The sequence below is a fragment of the Orcinus orca genome, chromosome 16 (assembly GCF_937001465.1).
Source record: "Orcinus orca chromosome 16, mOrcOrc1.1, whole genome shotgun sequence".
NCBI classification, from domain to species: Eukaryota; Metazoa; Chordata; class Mammalia; order Artiodactyla; family Delphinidae; genus Orcinus; species Orcinus orca.
The window spans coordinates 20,337,630-20,355,734 of record NC_064574.1 but is presented as its reverse complement, the minus strand read 5'-3'; the positions used below and the strand labels follow the sequence as shown (position 1 = coordinate 20,355,734).

Genomic DNA, 18,105 nt, shown 5'->3' with positions numbered 1-18,105 from the left:
AGATTGTGAGGAAGTTTTATGTTTCAGCATACTCTGGGGAAAGGAAAAGAAAATGGCTTTCTTTCCTGGAAGAGTAGAAAAGAGAAAGAGAGAGAGAGAGAAGAGAAAATAAAGACTAAGATGGAGAGCAAGCCACAGAAAGACAAGCTGAGGGAATCCCAACAGCATAGACTTCTCTGGGAAAAAATGGCACCTTTTAATCCCCCACAAAAAGCCCAGACTCTAGGAAAACTGTGCTGATGATGTTGGAAACGATGCTTGTTTTGTGATTGAAAACGAACTGCCCCTTTTTTCTGTAGGAGGCTGAACCCAAGAAGTGTAAATGTAGAAAGTCTCTGCTTTTCTGAGTGGAGCAAGCTCCCTAAAAAAGAGTGTGAAGAGAATAGGAACAGCTGAAAATTCCAGCCCACAGCTTCAAGTTTTCCAAAGCCTGTTTGCTTTGGCCCGCCTCTGCCATTCCTTTCTCTTTTTTCAGAAGTGTGAAAGGGCTTGGTTGCTGGTATCTGTTCTGTGGTCTCTGCTGACTCTCCCATCTGTATAAACTCAGCTCTGCCAACCAAGCAGTTTAGCAGCACTTTCTCTTCAGCTGGTTCGAAGGTCCTATTAAGTGGTACTTTGAAAGCTTGCAAATGTGTGATGCTGGCCCTGTGATGGAGGGTGTGAGGCTTAACTGTGCTGCCCTCCCTGGGGCCAGCCCTTCCTCTAGCACTAGTAGCTGAATAGGATGAGGACAAAATGAATCTAAGTCTGGCTTTGACTGTGCCTCCCCAGAAGCAGGGAAGTGGTCACAGTGCCGATGATGTGTTCACAAACGAGAGCCACTGAAGATGGGACATTGTACCTAGAGGTGTCTTCCTTCCTCTAATGATAATGTTTGTTTGAGGGTGAAGAGAGCTGTTGGAGAATCTATATTTCCATTTCTTCCAACATTCCGTTTATATTTAATTGTATCTGGGTCAACCAGCTACTATCCTTCCAAAAGCAAAAGGTTAGCGGCGTACCAATATTTTTATCCCTGTTCCCACTATAACAACTTAGCCTATTTAATTAACTGTTCTTCACTAGCTGCTGCTCCATACCAAAAACATTGTCAGATATGACAATTTGCCCTGGGATCAGAAACAAAAAAATGTGTAGAATGGATGGCTTTTGCCAAGCTCAACAAGTACCACTGTGAAGTGTGAACAGTTATTAATGAAAAGAGTAGCCACAGTTAAATAACCCATGAGGTAGAGAACACACGTGCCAAGAGAAGAGCTACATGTTGGTGTGTCTGCTCTAAGGCTGAAGCCAGCCCAGTGGACTCTTCAGTGGAGAGAGGCTAAAATGGAAAAGTCAGGCCAGGGTAAATAACCACTCTAAAGAAACGATTTGAATTAGTGCCCCTCCAAAAGATCTCAACTACATCACAATTAAAGCCCAGGAGCCTTCACTGTGTTCCCCAAGCTAGAGATGGCAAGCTCTACCCCAGGGCTTCTTGGGGAATTAGTTCACATAAACTACTTTAGTGTAGATACTAAAACTTCAAGACCCTGCCTCTCCTTTATATCCCTGACCTAGATAATTTATTAATCTGCTCATAATGAGGCAATATTAGATTTTATAAGATGCATTCTAAAGTTTTTTTTTTTTTACATCTGTGCAATGGAGCAAATAATACATACTTCTTAGGACTGTTTTAAATAAAATTACCTTTATAGAATGCACAATGGGTTATTAGGGACAAAACAAGTCCTCAAAAAATTAGTAACTAAAATTAAAAAAATATATATGTGAGTCTACAGTGATCTCGGCCCAGTACAATACTGTAAGAAAGAAAAAATATATATGCATTCCTAAGGCCACACTTATACTGTTATCAGTATTTCCAAAGAGGTGGACAGAGCTCTTAAAGCACAAGGAGCAGTATCTTTTTCATGGGAAAGCTCTCCCCACCCCAAAACTCTTGGGCAAACACACCAGGGGGTATTTAGACATGGGGGCTCATGTAGTGGAAATTGACCACAATGGAGTCAGGACAATGGAAATTATCAGGAAACATTCCCATAAGATCAAGAGAAGCTTTTAATGTATGCTTCAAAGCACACAGGGTTACTTTTTCAAGGTGGGGCCATCAACATGAGGTAAGACCCTTCTAAAGTAAATTGGCTCATCTTCTTTTCATTCTTCCTGGATAATTGAACTCTGAGCTCCTGGAGGAAAGAGATTGTACATTTCCAGTATCCAGAATAATTAATAGTGCATAGTGAATGCTTAATAAATCAGGGCAATGACCTGGGTTCAAATCTTGCCTCTGCTACTTCCTACCTATGGTATGTTAGCATTCCTGTTCCTTAGTTTCCCCTTCTGTTAAATAGAGAGACTCCCTCATAGGGTGGTTATGAGAATTAAATGGGTCTGCATGTTGATTGCTTACAGAAGTGCCTGGCATATAGTAAAGATCTGTAAATGATATCTGATATGATGATGATGACATAATCTATTGGTTGCTTACAATTAGCCATTAACTCTTCTTTCTTGCAAACAGAACCACATTTTGTCAAAACCAAACATGGAAATCCTGTTCCACTTTGCCTGAGATTGGTCTGGCATGTGTCCCAGTTCTGACCAGTGAAATGTAAGAGGGTTTCTGCTGAAGTTATATTACTCTAGTTCAAGGCATTGAGAACATTCAAAGCTAGACTTTAATCTGTACAAGGACTGAATCTTTATTTTTTTAATGGTTTACTCTTACTTCCAGATATAGCCCTTCCAAATCCCAAACCAGACCATGATGGGGGGTTATTGGAGCTTCCTATCCTTGACAGCCCTGGATTCCAAATTGTGTTCCTACAGTTCCATGAGGCTATAAAAAGCTCAGCTGTTTATCAGCCTCACGGCTACCTATTCAGGTAGTTCAGAGAGCTATGCTTCTCTGAGTTTCTTTCTTCTCTGGAATTGCATTGCAGTTCTTCAGATTTTAAAAACACTCTAGCTGTCCTAGTTGTTCTCAAAGAGATGTTGACCAGCATGTTGTAGTCCAGCAGAAGGAAAAGTCAACTTTTAATATTCTTGAGGACTAGGTAAAGACATGCTTGTAATATAATTTCTAGATTCAAAGATGTCTGATAAGTGGGCTAACATGAAGCTGAAAGCTGAACAGTAGTAGTTTCTGGGCAGGACAGGCAAGAAAAGACAGTGAAAGAAAAGAAGAAAGAAAATCAAACAAAAGGATGAAATGTGAAAAGTCAAAGACCTCACGGTGTAGGTATTCTTTTTTATCTCCAGTTTATAATGAGGACTGGCATTAAAAGTAACTTGCTCAAAATGTTGGCATGCCATAGATATTGGAGTCAGTTTTGAACTCAAGACTTTCTGACTCTAGCCTATATTTAGCTCCCTTCTCAACAAGCTGATCTGACTTTATACTTTCGACCTTCCACAGTCTTCTAATTCTTGAACACTGAGAACCAGTCTGAGCTCTTTGACCCAACTGAAAACTTTGGCTAGTGAACTTGACCTTTTAATTTCTCTCTACTCCCCTTTGGCTACACAGAACTGCCTTGTTCCACCAAAAGTGATCAATCCATGCTAACTAATCTCAGCTCTCCCCCTACACTCTCCTCTGGATTGTTCTCTCCTACAACAGGAATGAATATGAGGAATTCAAAGGATGATAAGAAGGCAGCCTTAGAGATCACTGAGTGGAATGGACTATGTCTATCACTTTCCCTCTCTCTCTTCCTCTCCCTTTCTCCCTCTCCCTTCCTTCCTCTTTCATGGGAAAGCTCTTCTTCCCTCTCCCTCCCTTTCTTTTTTCTTTTTCTTTCTTTCTCTTTCTTTCCTTAAAAAAATATTGGCTCCACAAATGCTGGGTTCTACTGGCATTGTTAAGGACTGAACATACAAGGTGGACTAAATGCTGTAATTCCTATTGATCTGGACCATGGAGGTGCGTGAACACAGACTTAGGCTGTGTTTCCAAGTTTATCACCCTGGGGCAAAGGTCCAGATCCATAGAAGACCAATGAAGAAGAGAAAGGGTCTAAGTTATGGATAAGGCATTCTGTTGGTGCTGAAGCCAGCCTACACTTCTCCGATTTCCTAGACATGTGTCCACAACATCAATGCAAACGAAGAGCTTTGGCAATTGCTCCATGACTCCTCATTATCTTTGAGCAATAATGTCATTTTGGGCTGAATTGACCTAGTTTCTGAGACCCCATTCCACCAGAACCTTCCAGCTCTCCACTTCCCCTGGCCACAACCCAGACTGCATGGAGACATGACAGCTGAGCAGAAGCCCTGCCAATTAGAGGAATCTGCCCTTCAGGATGCCTGGCAGTGGAGAGCCAGAACATTTGACCCAAGAAAGAGATCCATCCACGGCTTTAAAAATGTATGTACTTTTTTTTTTTTTAATTCTGAAGATGAGTTAGAGCCAAACTGATCAGATGACCAAGTGAGGATTGCGTGTCTCCAAATGCCTGGATGGAACCCATTGAAACAGTATCTGCTCCTGGCCTCCCATCCTCCTAAGCCTCCTCAGTAGCTGTATCCAGTCTGACTCTGAGGTTACCCTTGAAGGCAAGTTATTTGTGCTTACAAGTAATTAGTCTGGTTGACTCTTAGGACCAAGGTGCTTCTATTTGTTTTGAAGAAGTTTTGTCCTTCAGTCATTTTTTCTTTCACTAGCTCACAATAAAGCCAAGTACAATATAATTACATCTTGGTATAATAAATCTGATATGAAAGTGACTTCATCGCATTTGATACTATCTTTGATGTAAAGCCCTCCATACTTTAAAATGAAATATAGATTCATCCCTTTAGTGCAGGCAATACCTCCATTGCTAAAAGGGAAATTTCAGGGGAAGGAGAATATAAATTTGTGGGAGAGTTCTTTCATGGAAGAAGAACAGGCTTCTGGGAATAAACCTGAGTGGGAAAGGAAGGTGGAGCATACAAAGTTTGTAAAGTAGAGAGGCTCTCTTCCTCAATATTTGAGCTGAAATTCACTCCTCTATAACTTTTGTCCATTTGTGGTAGTTGTTCTGTCTGAAATAATGCCAAACAACTTTCTTTCCCCATAACAAGCTTTCAATTAATTGAATACAGAGCTCATGCCCTCTTATCCTTTTCTTGTGTCTTCTGTTCCTCAAGTTGAACATTTTCTGTCCTTTCATCTATTTCTGATATGGCATTTTGGCAGAAGGAAACAGGGGTGGAAAAAATTGTGTGAATAAGTACTCCGTGTACGCTTCAGTAAATGGCAAATCTCTCTCTGACCTGTAAGCCAACATTCTGACAACAGATCAGAGTACACACTTGGAGTGGCATGTCAGCAGGCAGCATTCCAAGCCTCTGCCTGTGAGGGGAAGCAAGAAAAAGTGGTCAAACATTTTTGCCCATATTAATTAAGAAATGTTTTGCCTTCATTGATTCTCATATGGAACTAACAATTTTTTTTTAGTCACTCTTTAGCATTATTAAAACATTTATATTTTAAGCTCTTAATGAATCTTTCCTTAAGATACATTTGGAACTATTTTAGTACTTAAAACATAACTCTGCAAATGTGCTCTAGAGCATCATGACCTTTTTATTTATTTTTATTTCCTGAAATAAAAATAAACAACTACTCTTAACAACTGTCTCTATTTTCTGAAACTGTGGAACCAGAACAAAACCAGACATCAAAATGGGCTCCAAATCAGGCACAAGTTAATATTTTTTAAATTGAATTTCTAGAATAAAGCTTAGAGTGTAAATCCTGGCATTTCCCAGCCCTTATTAGCTGATAATGGCACACCTCCACCTTTCTTCTCTGACTTTTTTAGCCTGAAGGAAACCAGAGGAGGATGAGGAACAAATGTATTACATTTCGCACTATTAGGCGGCATTAGGGGTTAAACTTGTAATTAATCATAGAACTGTATTCCTGTGTTCATTAAAGTTGAAATTAACACATCTTTTAATATTACTACTAGTTTTATCAACAACAGAAATAGCTATAATGCTCCTGATTATGTATGAAAGTGATTTTAATATTTCACTATTAATTATGATAGTGGCTCCTACTTTAAGATAGATTTTAAAATCATGTTGACAGTGATCTTCTAAGTTTTCTAAGAAATGTAATAAAGACGTGTTAACATTTTAAAGTGTCTTTTCAAATTGTATAGGTGTTGTTAAACATTAGTATTTACATATTATTTAATTATTGCTATTATTGGAATTATTTATAATTAATTAATGTGATGTCCCAGTGGAGTCTGAGAAGCTGGTGGTGACAGTGACATAATTTTTTAACCTATGTGAATCCCACACAAAACCTGACAGAAAAGCTACATAATAAAAACCTAAGCCTCTAACAATCATATATAACCAAACCAGATGACCAGGTATCCCCATTAAATACAAAATTTAACTGGATTGGTCAAAACACAGACAGCTACACAACCTAAGTAGTACCAACATCAGTGTGGGAAGAAGCAGAGGAAAGAAATAGGACATCTGACAAAGCAGAGAAGAGAAAAACCAAAATGGCCACCAGAGACTCACTGTAAAGTACAGTGAACTATGGGTTTTGCCAACCCAATAGTGAGTGAGTGTTAAGAGGTATGAGGTAACGTCTGCAGGTAAGGTCTGAAGAATTCTGGGCACTGTAAACTCTCAAAACTAGCTAACCTCCCCTTGAAGACAAATGAGCACAGTGATGAAGAGTTTCTGGGACAGAATCCTCATTGATCAGAGCACGGACAATTGAGATGAAGAAAATGCAAGTTTCATATAAAAGTAGAGGAGATGAACAGGGCCAAAGGATGGATGTTAGAAATCAAGCTGACATATTTTGTCACAACAGAAATGGAGCTTGGTGAAGTTAGAAAAACTATAACGAACCATGACTTCCTCTAAAAGTTCAAAAGAAGTAATAATTTCACATAAAATGGGCAAGATCTTAAAAAGCATAAGGACTAGCTCCCAATAGAAAACAAATACACATAAAGGACATACACACAACAAAAGACAAATTATTCCTAAATAAGCTGAAAGATATTAAGAGTATGACACATAAAGTGAAATAATTTACATGTGAGATTTAGTTTCGATGGATACAAAATCCTTGGCTCATTTTTTTCCTGAGTGTCTTAAATATGTTAGTCCATATCTTTGTTTCTGGCATAAAGCATTGCAGTTGAAAAGTGTGATGCCAGTCTAATATCATTTTTGCTATAAGTCTTTGTGTTTTTGCCTAGATGCCAGAGGATTGTTTATTTTTCTTTCAAGTCCAGTAATTTTACTGGAATATTAGTGTTGGCTCTTCTGAGTCAGTTTTTCCAGATATGTGCTGTACCTTTTCAATATGTAGTTTTAATTTTGTATTGCAAATTTTATTGTAAGATATACCATATGTTTTAATTTTTAGGAAAGTTTTTTCTTGTTTTTCCTCTTCAGGAACTGCTATTATACATTTGTTGACTATTCTTTGACTATATTCAATATTTGTTATTTATTCTATGATTGCCTTGATTTTATCATTGATCTTTTTTTCCAAAAGATACTGTTAGGTGCTCTATTCCCTGAGTTCTGACCTGACTTTAGCATTTGCTGATTTTCCTGGGGTGCATAATTCCACCATGGCTGACTTCAAGCTATGAACATGATGTCCCTGAATGCAGACTTGGGAAGAAATGTTAAGGAGCATGTCATTATATTACATTATATAATATCTACACTGTAAAGAAACAATAGACATAAATAATCTCAAGATCACAGATAATGGTAAAATCTAGTAAACTAATTAGATCGTAATGAGTCTTGAGTATTACTTCTGGGTTTTAAAAATAATTTATTTAATTATAAGTTTATATAATTTAATTTTAAACAAAGTCTGTTTAAAAACCGGCTGGTGACATTCCTAAAATTTTGACAATAAGCCCTTGGAAAGTCAGTACAAGCTGGGTCCAACACATTGGTCATAACTTATTTACTTTAGAACTCTAGTGAAAATGGTTTTTGTTTTGTTTTGTTTTCTTGCAGTAAATATTACTGTGGAAACATCCAAAGCTGACTTTTTGCAACATGACAATTAAACCAACACACTTTGTCCACTTCATACTTTAAGCCCATAGAAATTCTGGATAAAGTGGTAAAAATTGAATAAACCAAAATAAGCCAAGAGAGATCTCCATGTGCAAGAGGGGGAAAATGAAATCAATGCCAGAGTAATAATCTGAACGTGATTCAGTAAGAACATTCAGGTATCAGAGGAGGCCTGAATTCTAAGAGTTGGGTGCTGAGGATCTAATGCCCAGCCAAAGACAATAGCATGTGGAGCAGCTATAATTCAAATCCCACCTCCTCCTCACGGATTATAAAAGCTCTGTCCATCAGCCCAAAACAAATTAGTCTTATGTCTAGTGCTTTGGATCAAGGAAAAGAAAAGTCACTGGCAAAAAAAAGAAAAACTCCAAACTCACACCAGGAATAAATATGTGGCCCAACTTTAAACTAGATGAATAGTGCATTAACAGTAGGTCCAGAAACTAACCTAAAAACTGCTTCACAGTCATTAAAATCCCTGAGCTTTCTATTGAGGACCCTCATTATAAGCAATCTTGAAATCATACGGTAGCAACAGTTTCACTAGGCAAGACATGCAGAACTTCCACAGAATAGTTCATCCCTCTTGAAGATGAGCTCAATGTCAAAAAGAATGAAGCAGTAAAGAAAAGATCCATGAGATCCAAAGGTCCTGATGACCCAACAAAAATAAAACTTAGCAACCCAAGAACTAATAAAATAATGTGTAAGTATTTAAACACAAGATTTAATATACATTAGATATAATTTTTAAATAACAGAACCCTATGAAAAAGAACAAGTGAATTTTAAAGACAACCAACTAGAATTTCTGGATATAAAAAGTAAGTTGTTCATTAGATATTTTTAAAAAGTGAATAAATGGATTAAAGAGGAATCAGATGCAGTCTAAGAGAGAAGTGATAAAATGGAAGGTGGAGAATAGAAATCATTTCAAAAACACATAGGACATTTACAAAAAATATGTTACGACAAAACACACAAAACACCAAAAATAACCAGTACTATAAATTCACTTTCTGTGATAAAAGTATAATTAAATGAGAAATATATGATAAAATAACAACTAAAACAATCCACATACATCTGTAAAAATGTTTTAAAGGTCTAAAAAAGAGGCAAAGAAGAAATAAAAAATGGAAATTGCAAAATATTTAAATTGAATGACAATGAAGGTAGCACAGATAAAATCTGTGCAAAGTAGCTGGAGTAGGGTTAGAGGCAAATGGAGAGCTTTGAACACAAATACGAGGAAGGAAGGAAGGGAGGAAGGAAGAAAGGAAGGAATGAAGGAAGGGAGTGAGGAAGGAAGGGAGGGAGAAAGAAAGGAAAGAAAGAAGAAAGAAAGAAAGGAAGGAAGGAAGGGAGGAAGGAAGGAAGGAAGGAAGGGAGAGAGAAAGGGAGAGAGAAAAAAAGAAAGACAGAAAGAAAGAAAGGAGAAAACTTAATGGGCTAAGTGTTCAATGCAACCAATTAAGAAAAAAAGGTATATTAAAGCCAAAGAAAATAGGAAGTTGGAAATCAATGATCAGAGGAGAAGTTAATGAAATAGAAAAACCAAACAAGATCAACAGAACTAAAAGCTAATTTTCTGAATGATCAATAAAGTAGACGAAGATCTGTCAGGACTAATGAAGCATAAAAAAATGTTAAGGCACAAATGAACAGATTAAAAATGAAAAAGAGACATAAATACAGGCATGGCAGAAATTTTAGAAGAACATAATGGACAATTTTATTCCAGTAATCTTGTAAAGTTATGTGAAATGAACTTCTTTTTAAACATAATTAAAATAAATACAAATTTCAGTAGATTTTTTAAAAATAAATTTATTTATTTATTTTTGGCTGTGTTGGGTCTTTGTTGCTGTGTGCAGGCTTTCTTTAGTTGCAGTGAGTGGGGGCTACTCTTCCTTGCCGTGCACAGACTTCTCATTTTGGTGGCTTCTCTTGCTGCGGAGCACGAGCTCTAGGCACACAGGCTTCAGTAGTTGTGGCATGCGAGCTCAGTAGTTGTGGCTCGCAGGCTCTAGAGTGCAGGCTCAGTAGTTGTGGCACATGGGCTTAGTTGCTCTGCCGCATGTGGGATCCTCCCGAACCAGGTCTCAAACCCATGTCCCCTGCATTGGCAGGCGGATTCTTAACCACTGCACCACCATGGAAGTCCCTTCAGTTGATTTTAGAGAGACTATCCTTTAAAGAATAGCTAATCCATATATTATATAACTGTCCCAGTCACAGAAGATCACATTTTTCAAAAAACGGAGGAAACACTCTTTAAAATCCTTTTATAAGACAGATAACTTCAAAACCAAAAAATGGACAAAAGAAACATAAGAAATAATAAAAATAATACTGATAACAATAATGGCTTCAAGTTATTACGGGCCTCTTAAAAGTGATTTTCATGTATAAACTCTCCTCATAACAAATCTATGAGATAAGGAATATGATTGTTCCCATGTTACAGATGAGGAAACTTTGGCAGAAAAATGGTGACTAACTTACCCAGGGTCACACAGATAGGTCATTCTGTAGTTCCAAAGTGAATCTAGACAGTCTAGTATCAGATCCTCTGCTCTTAACCACAGACTCCAGATTTTTAAATAAAATATTAGCAAAATAAATGCAGCAATGTATTTTTAGTACAGAATGATGACGTTGGGTTGGGAGAGATGTCCAGGGCCCTTCTTAGTGGCTGATTCACATTCCTGTAATATACAACCTTCAATCCATCTTCCAAGTCTCCAAAACATTTTGTAAACTGGCAAATATATCTGTCTTCTCCAGCAACTGTTCAATCTCAGATAAGTTCCCTTTCCATCTCCTTCTGCTCTAGCTTTAGCGACATAATATTGAATGATCATGTCACCCCATTTCTACCCATCTACGCTGCTCAAAACAATTCAGTGATTTTCCATTGTTTTTATCATAATGAGTAAATCTCTCATCATGGCCTACAAGGTCTGTCCACAGCTGACCTCTCCAGCATCATCAAGGATCATATTCTCTTTCCCTTCCTTCCTGACTTTAGCCACACTGGACTACTTTCCTGTCTAGAACTTGACCCCAGGTGTTCACTCATGCTGTTCACTTACCCTGAGCTTTGCCTAGCTTTCATATCTCACCTCAATCATCACTTTTTGGGAAAAATCCTCCTCTGTGCTCCCTACCTCTCGAGACTAGATCAGCTTCCATTGTTTAATCTCTCATGACACTCTATACCTCTCCTGGGTAGCACTAGGTATACCTGTAAATTCATATGTGCTAGTGAGATAATTTTATTAATCTTTCTCTTCCCCACTAAAATGTAAAGTGCAAGAGGGCTAGAACTATGTATTTTCTTTTCTAGCATTGATTCCTTGGTGTGTAACTCAGTGATTTTTACTTTATTAGACTAATTAATGAATTATTAACAGAGAAGAAGGAAGGGATTGTAAATTATTTTTCTAATGGCTGAAATTATTCTCCTTCCTATATCCATGTTCCTTGCAATATGATCTTGCTACTATTTCCTTTAAGAAGCAGAGTCCATTTCCAAAACCCTTGAATCCAGGCTGGCTTTGTGATTTCCTTTGCTCAATAGAATGCAGCAGAGGAAATGATGTACCATTTCTGCACCTGCGCTTCAAAAGATCCTATGGACTTCTGCTTTCTCTTTTGGACTTCTGTGACTGCAGTGGGAACAAGCCAAGGCTAGCTTAATGGAGGATGAGAGACCACGGAGAAAGTCCCAACATCCTGTCCATTCCAGTCAAGGCCATCTAAGACCAGCCAGCGCCCTGCCAACCTGCTGGCTGACCTCAGACACAAAAATAAGACCCAACCAATGTCAGTCGAGTCTGGCCCACAGAATCAGGGATGTTCAGATAATCCTTATACTCAAGAGCAATAAGAAATGGTGTCATTTTAAGCCCCAACTTTTGGGGTGAAGGGAGGAAGGAAAAAGTTTAAGGGGGAAGAAAAAGATACAAAATATGTCACATATAAGTGGACAATGTTTATCTCCAGGAAAAAAATAAATAAACTAACAAAGAAGTTACATGAAAAGAGGTCTAGGTTTATATTAAGGCTAGACTTGCTAAAGATTGAGTTTTCCAAAAGATGGGTTGAAGTCCCTGTCATGGGCCATATGATGATCAGAGGGGAGGGGGGTAGATATAGGATTTTGGAACTAGAGTTTCAAATCCCAGCTCCCTCTCCTAGTTCTATGTACAGAGATCATTTCCCTAAGTGTGCACAATGGAGCCAACAGTTACTACTTTACCGATTTGGGAGGGCATGGTGATATTGACAAGACTGCAGTTCCATGATGACAAGCCTTGTGGGTAAATTCTCTACCCACTAGGGAATTTGAGATGCAGTTACTGCTCAGACCTGGGCTGATATTTCTCAAGTGGGGCCCAAGATGCCCCTGTGCCTGAGGGACCACAGATTATCCCTAAACTGCATCACGAATACGCTCACATGAAATATCTCAGCATCCCCAACCAACTGAGACTGGAGCATTGCATTGAGCTCATTCTTTTTGAACAGGAGTCTGCCTCCTATCTGGCTCTTACAAGCAATCTCCTAGTAGCCTAAAGCTTGGCCCTCATTCCACACCCAGTTGTTGTCTTTGTTCTCACTTTGATCTAGATAGCCTTCCCTGGAACTCGATACCAGCACCATACAGCTACGAACCTAGAGTCTGCTCAGACTTTGTCCCTCATGATTTGGTTGGGCAGTCTGAACACCAAAGCTAGACCTGTTTGGTGTTCATTACCCTGCAATGGCCATAGTGATTGGAATTGTCCCCTGTGACCCTCAGGAGCCCAGCCCTATATCCAATCTGTTCCTGTAACCCCACCTCTGCCAACAACTATAGACAATAGAGTCTCTTCCCACAGCCAGTGTGGTCTTAACACATCTCTTGAAGAGGTACTAAAGGTCAGAACTGGGACATTGCTTGATTTTAAGAAAAAATTATAAATTGTAATGTACTCTGCAAGGTCTCAATGTTATCATCATGAGTATTGCATGATCATCCAGCCCCTCTTGCCAGAGATGCTGCTGTGTCGAGGAACATCTTGAGGGGGAGACTGGATTTCTAAGAGCCTTCCACGTCCAAGAAGTCAAAGTTCTGTGGATACACTGAAGTCCATGAAAAAAAAATGAATCAAGACCCATGCAAATTAGTTAAAATTCTGTCTTTGGCGTTAATCTCAATATTATTCAATTTAAATTTTTCTCTTCTTATTGGTAGCCATAAAAAGATGAAGCAGCCAAAATTTTGTCAGCTGGATGGGTCTAGGCTTTTTTCACCAAAATCAAAAAAGGGCGAGCGACTAATAATATTAGCTACAAACACTCTACGTGGCACTCACTCTGTGCCAGGTAGTGTTCTGAGCGCTCCACTGGACTCATTTATTCTCATGACCGCTTAATGGGTGATTACTATGACTATCCCCATTTCACAGATGATGAAGCCAAGGCATAGGAAGTTCAGGTTGTTTACGCAAAGTCACAGAGCCAGTAAATGGGGAGGCAGGATGCAAAACCCAAAAATCTAGTCTAAGAGCCCATTGCTTTAAAATCCTATGTGCCAACACATAGAAGCCCCAGTACTTCGCTCGTCAGTGTTCCTACCTCCTATTACAGAGATGAAACAGCTTGGTTGCAAGGCAGACTCTCCCTGCGAGGAAGAAACCTCTGTGTCTGGTGCACACATGAACCTGGATTTTTCCAGTTTCGCTGGTTCCGGCTCCCTGGAGAGAATGCAGCAAATGGGGAAGGCAAGAACTGTCTCCTGCCCACTCTTGCTAATTAAACTCCTCCAACTGACACTTTTTGGCTGGTTCCAAGAGGATATTATTTTTAGCTTGTGAGGGTTAAAGGGGAAGGGAAGTGTGTCAAATTCAGGTTGTTAGAGAGAAAGAAGAAGAAAGGAGCTCAGAAGGATGCATTACGATCACAACTCCATTTAATAAGAAGAAAGGGAACATTGGGAGCTTCTGGTCCATCTCAAAGGCCATAAGAAAGACTCCTGAACTCTGTCAACCTCCTAATGACCCTGCCTCATTTCAATGGGTGGAATAATTCTCCACCCACACAGTCCCAAGGGGACAGCAACTGCAGATGTTAGAAGGATCCAGGAGTTTATTTGTTTATTATTGTTCTTATTTACAGGAACGAAAGAATCGTGATGCTTTTCAGGCCAGAAGAGAAGTAGCTCTCCACCTCCTGCACCATGTTTTCTTTCACAGTTCCCTGACAGCCTGACCCTGGCCCATCCTCAGAGGCGATAAATGATGTACTAATGCAACCCTGATTAGGAAGCCAGGAGGTTAATCTGCAGGGCTCCTTCTGGTAAAGACCAGGCCAGACTCTGCAGCACAGCTCAGCCAAGGGATAAAGCCCAAGCCTGCATGACCGCAGAGACTGTCTGAGGGTACAGTCTGCAGTTCTGCCTCCTAGGACCCCATCCATCGAAGTCGGTTTCACTCTTACGCCCACTGCTTCTTTCTTCGGCTCCTCCCTCTTTGCTTTGGTTCCAGTGATTAAAGATGCAAGATACCCAGCCATTTCCCAGCACTTCTGTAAACTGTGGAAGCCCCAGAGGAGAGGCTCAGCCCTGTTAAGCTAAGGCCTAAAGCCCTGAAGCCCAGAGATACAAACCATGAAACCCTTAAGACTCAGTTCACAGGAAAAAGAACTTTGTTTTTTGGTTCTGCTCTTCATGTGATTAATAGGTGTCATTGTTTGGTCTGACAACAAAGGCATCACTGTGGAACAAGCTAACAGTTTTGCTCCCAGACAGGACCAAGAGAAAAAATACTCCTGATACTCAGATCATTTTTCTCAGAACTCAGTGCATGGCCATTTTTTAAGAGCATGCGATGGAATTTTCAACATCTGCATTAAACATATACAGTAAAACTGAATCTACTAGTGTGGGAAGACAGCTAACATGTATTACAAAAGTGTCTGTGACATATACTAATTAAGAGTGGGTAAGATCCAGATCTGGCTTTGAATCTCTATTCACCCACTTACTGCTTAAATGACCTTTTGAGACATAGATTATCCTTGTGAAATGGGGTTAATAATAGTCACCTTATAGGGTTGAGTGGAGGATTCCATGAGATGATGCTATTAAACCTCTGAGCACAGTGCGTGGCACAGAATAAATTGTCCCCTAGTATTAGCAGCTGTTATTGGTGATCCATGAACATGAGGGGCAGGGAGAGGTCTGAGGCAAGACCAAATCCACCACATCATCTTTGGCATGAGGTAGGCTCTACTTTTCAAATCTCAATATACCAACTTCTAATAATCAATGGGTATATAACACAAAAAGATTATTATCAGTAGGAAACAATTGTTCATTGTAGATGTCTAACTGTTCCTTCAGTTAGTAGCTGCATTTTAAAAACGTGTTCCTCCTCAGTGAATAACACATTTATTTAGGAACCACTTGGTAAAGACTACAATAAATTGGATTTTAATAGTGGGCAGTTGGTTCACATGTAATAGGCTTTGTAGTAAATGAAGTAATGTTTTTTATTCTGTCTCTCAGGAAAATGGGAAAATATTTGGCTTGAACATTTTGAATGATGATAAATCAAATGTTAGTGGTTCTGAATCTGGGTTAATTTTACTTCCGCCCCCCCCCCCCCCCGGTGGACATTTGGCAAAGTCTGGAGACATTTTTGGTTGTCACAACTAGGATGAGGACAGTTTCCATCGGCATCGAGTGGGTAGAAATCAGGGATGATGCTAGACATCCTAAAATGCACAAGATATCCCCTCACCACCAAGAATGATCTGACCCCAAATGTCACTAGCGCAAAGACTGAGAAATCCGGGTGTAACCAAACCTGTGGGGCTGTGGAAGGAGTCTAAATGGCTTCTTATTATGTGAGGAAATTTAGCTACAATTTAAATCACTGGCATTGAATTGAAATAAATTTCACCTAAAAACTTATTGGAGAATCATTAGTAAACTTTGTAGTTCTTAATTAATTTCATTTTTTGCATTTTAATTTTTTCCCAAATGCAAAACGCAGTGGTCTTCTGGATTCTCATTGTTTCAAAGGTCACTCGGGTTGGTTCTTTTGATTCAGTCTTTTAAGGAAGGCATGAAAGGCAGAAGCTGGGCAAATACTGTCTCCATCACTCATGATGAAACTCATCCTCACAAACCCCTTCCCTAGGGCCCCCCTCCAAAAAGAAAAGAAACTAACCGCTAAGATTTTACTTACCTGAACTTCAGTTTAAATATTTTCCTCCTCTAAATTCACCATGAGCACGGTTTCTAATGCAAGGATAGGATTTCCCCAACGGTTGCCAAGGTGGAAATCAAAACATTCAAAAGTACAGGAACAAGGTATAGGTCCCACTCATTGTTTAGTTTTCTTTACCTTTTGTGCCCACGGGCTATGGCTTCACCCATCTGAGAAAGTCATTAGTGAGGGAAGACTACGTAAGCACTTCCTTAAAAATGGGGCATGTTTGCTGTTTTTGGAAAGCATCAGCCTGGAAGAGATCAAATTCAGTAGAGGGTAAAACTACCAAAGCAAAATCGCGTGATCCTTTGATTTCAAAGGCTCTCGGGAAGAATTTGGTTCTGTCCCACACTCATTCTGCCTCCTACTTCCCACAGATCAACCAAAGCTGTGATGTGGTCTGGAAGGCCCAGAGAGGCCTGAATTCCACAGGGCATGGGTAGAATCAGCATCATCATCTTCATCCAGAACGGGGGGGGGGTGGGGGCGGGGGGGAACCAGCATTTATTAAATATGAATTATGAGTCAGCTACTGTGCAAGGTGCCTCAGAACATGTGTTCTTCCAGGGGAATTTTAGAAGCCACCACTAGGATAACATTTTTAAAAAATGATTTGGGGAGATTCTTGTTTAAACTAACATGAACCCAAATTTGGATTAATGAACATATCAATATATTTTTTTAAATGTGCCATCATGGAGTCACCATCTTATTTACATATTCTCTGCAGCCTGTTCCCTCCTCCACAGGCTGTGATTCCCTCTGAGCCCAGGCCCCTTAAAGACCAAGAGTTTATCTGCACCTATTTATCCCCATACCTAGAAAGATGCCTGACTTAGGGAAGGTCCTCATAGGTTCCTACTAAATTATTATATTTTAGTCCCAACGCAAGTGGATGTTTCACATGATGCCTGGGACAGAGTAGAAACTCCAATACATCATATAATTAAATTGTATTTATCCACAGTATAATGGGATGAATGACAGTTATACCATAGAGTAAATGCCAGAATGTAAATGGACTAATATCAGAGACAGTGCCTAGCGTGGTCCTTGGTGAATAGCGGGGACTCAGTTTGCTAATGAGGCATTAGTATAGGGAAGGGCTTCCTAGAAGGCAGAAGTGATGTATTTGCACAGGGATCCAGCCAAGATTTGCTGGCACTGGCTCTGCTTTGAGAAGCTCTGGAATTCAGCATGGTGTCTGCTGTGGAGCCTCACACTTCACCTGTATGACGTCTGGCCCTTAAATATGACAGGTCAGAACCTTCTGCTGGGATGAGACATGCAAGCTGCATATTTGGGCCTTCTTAAGTAGTGGACACAAAGTAAACAGCCTATAACTAAGGGGTAGATCTTGAGGGACTGCATAGAAATATTAAATAAAATTTTTTTAAATCTCAGTTTAAAAATGGGAGAAAAGTTTGTACATGACTTTCCAACCTTCTATGAGAAGACTCTGTGACATCTGCACATGGTTTCACTTGAGTCCCTGAATTGCACGGTACCCCAAGTGTATCACACTGTGCCTTTGCTTCCTACCTTCTCGGCTTCTTTTCATTTTTGTTGAGCATTCCACATGCCATCATGTTATTTATTGGGACAAGCCACCATCCCTACCTTAGGCGTACAGGCTGGGGAAGGCAGACATTACTTAGCAGCACGGTGTAATAATGACAATAATAACAATCACAATCATAGCATTTACTGAGACCCTTCCATGTGCCAGACACTATGATAGGTGGTTAACACT

The 18,105-nt window shown here is 39.5% G+C and overlaps 1 long non-coding RNA gene across 1 annotated transcript in view; it reads left to right on the top strand.

The window, feature by feature from the left end:
* The window catches only part of LOC117202478 (uncharacterized), a 29,215-nt gene extending 13,126 nt beyond the window's left edge, over window positions 1-16,089 (top strand). Inside the window, exon 3 of the long non-coding RNA XR_004484874.2 lies at window positions 14,254-16,089. This is a non-coding gene — a long non-coding RNA (uncharacterized LOC117202478). The remainder of the gene's footprint in view (window positions 1-14,253) is intronic.
* The last annotated feature ends 2,016 nt before the right edge of the window (window positions 16,090-18,105 follow it).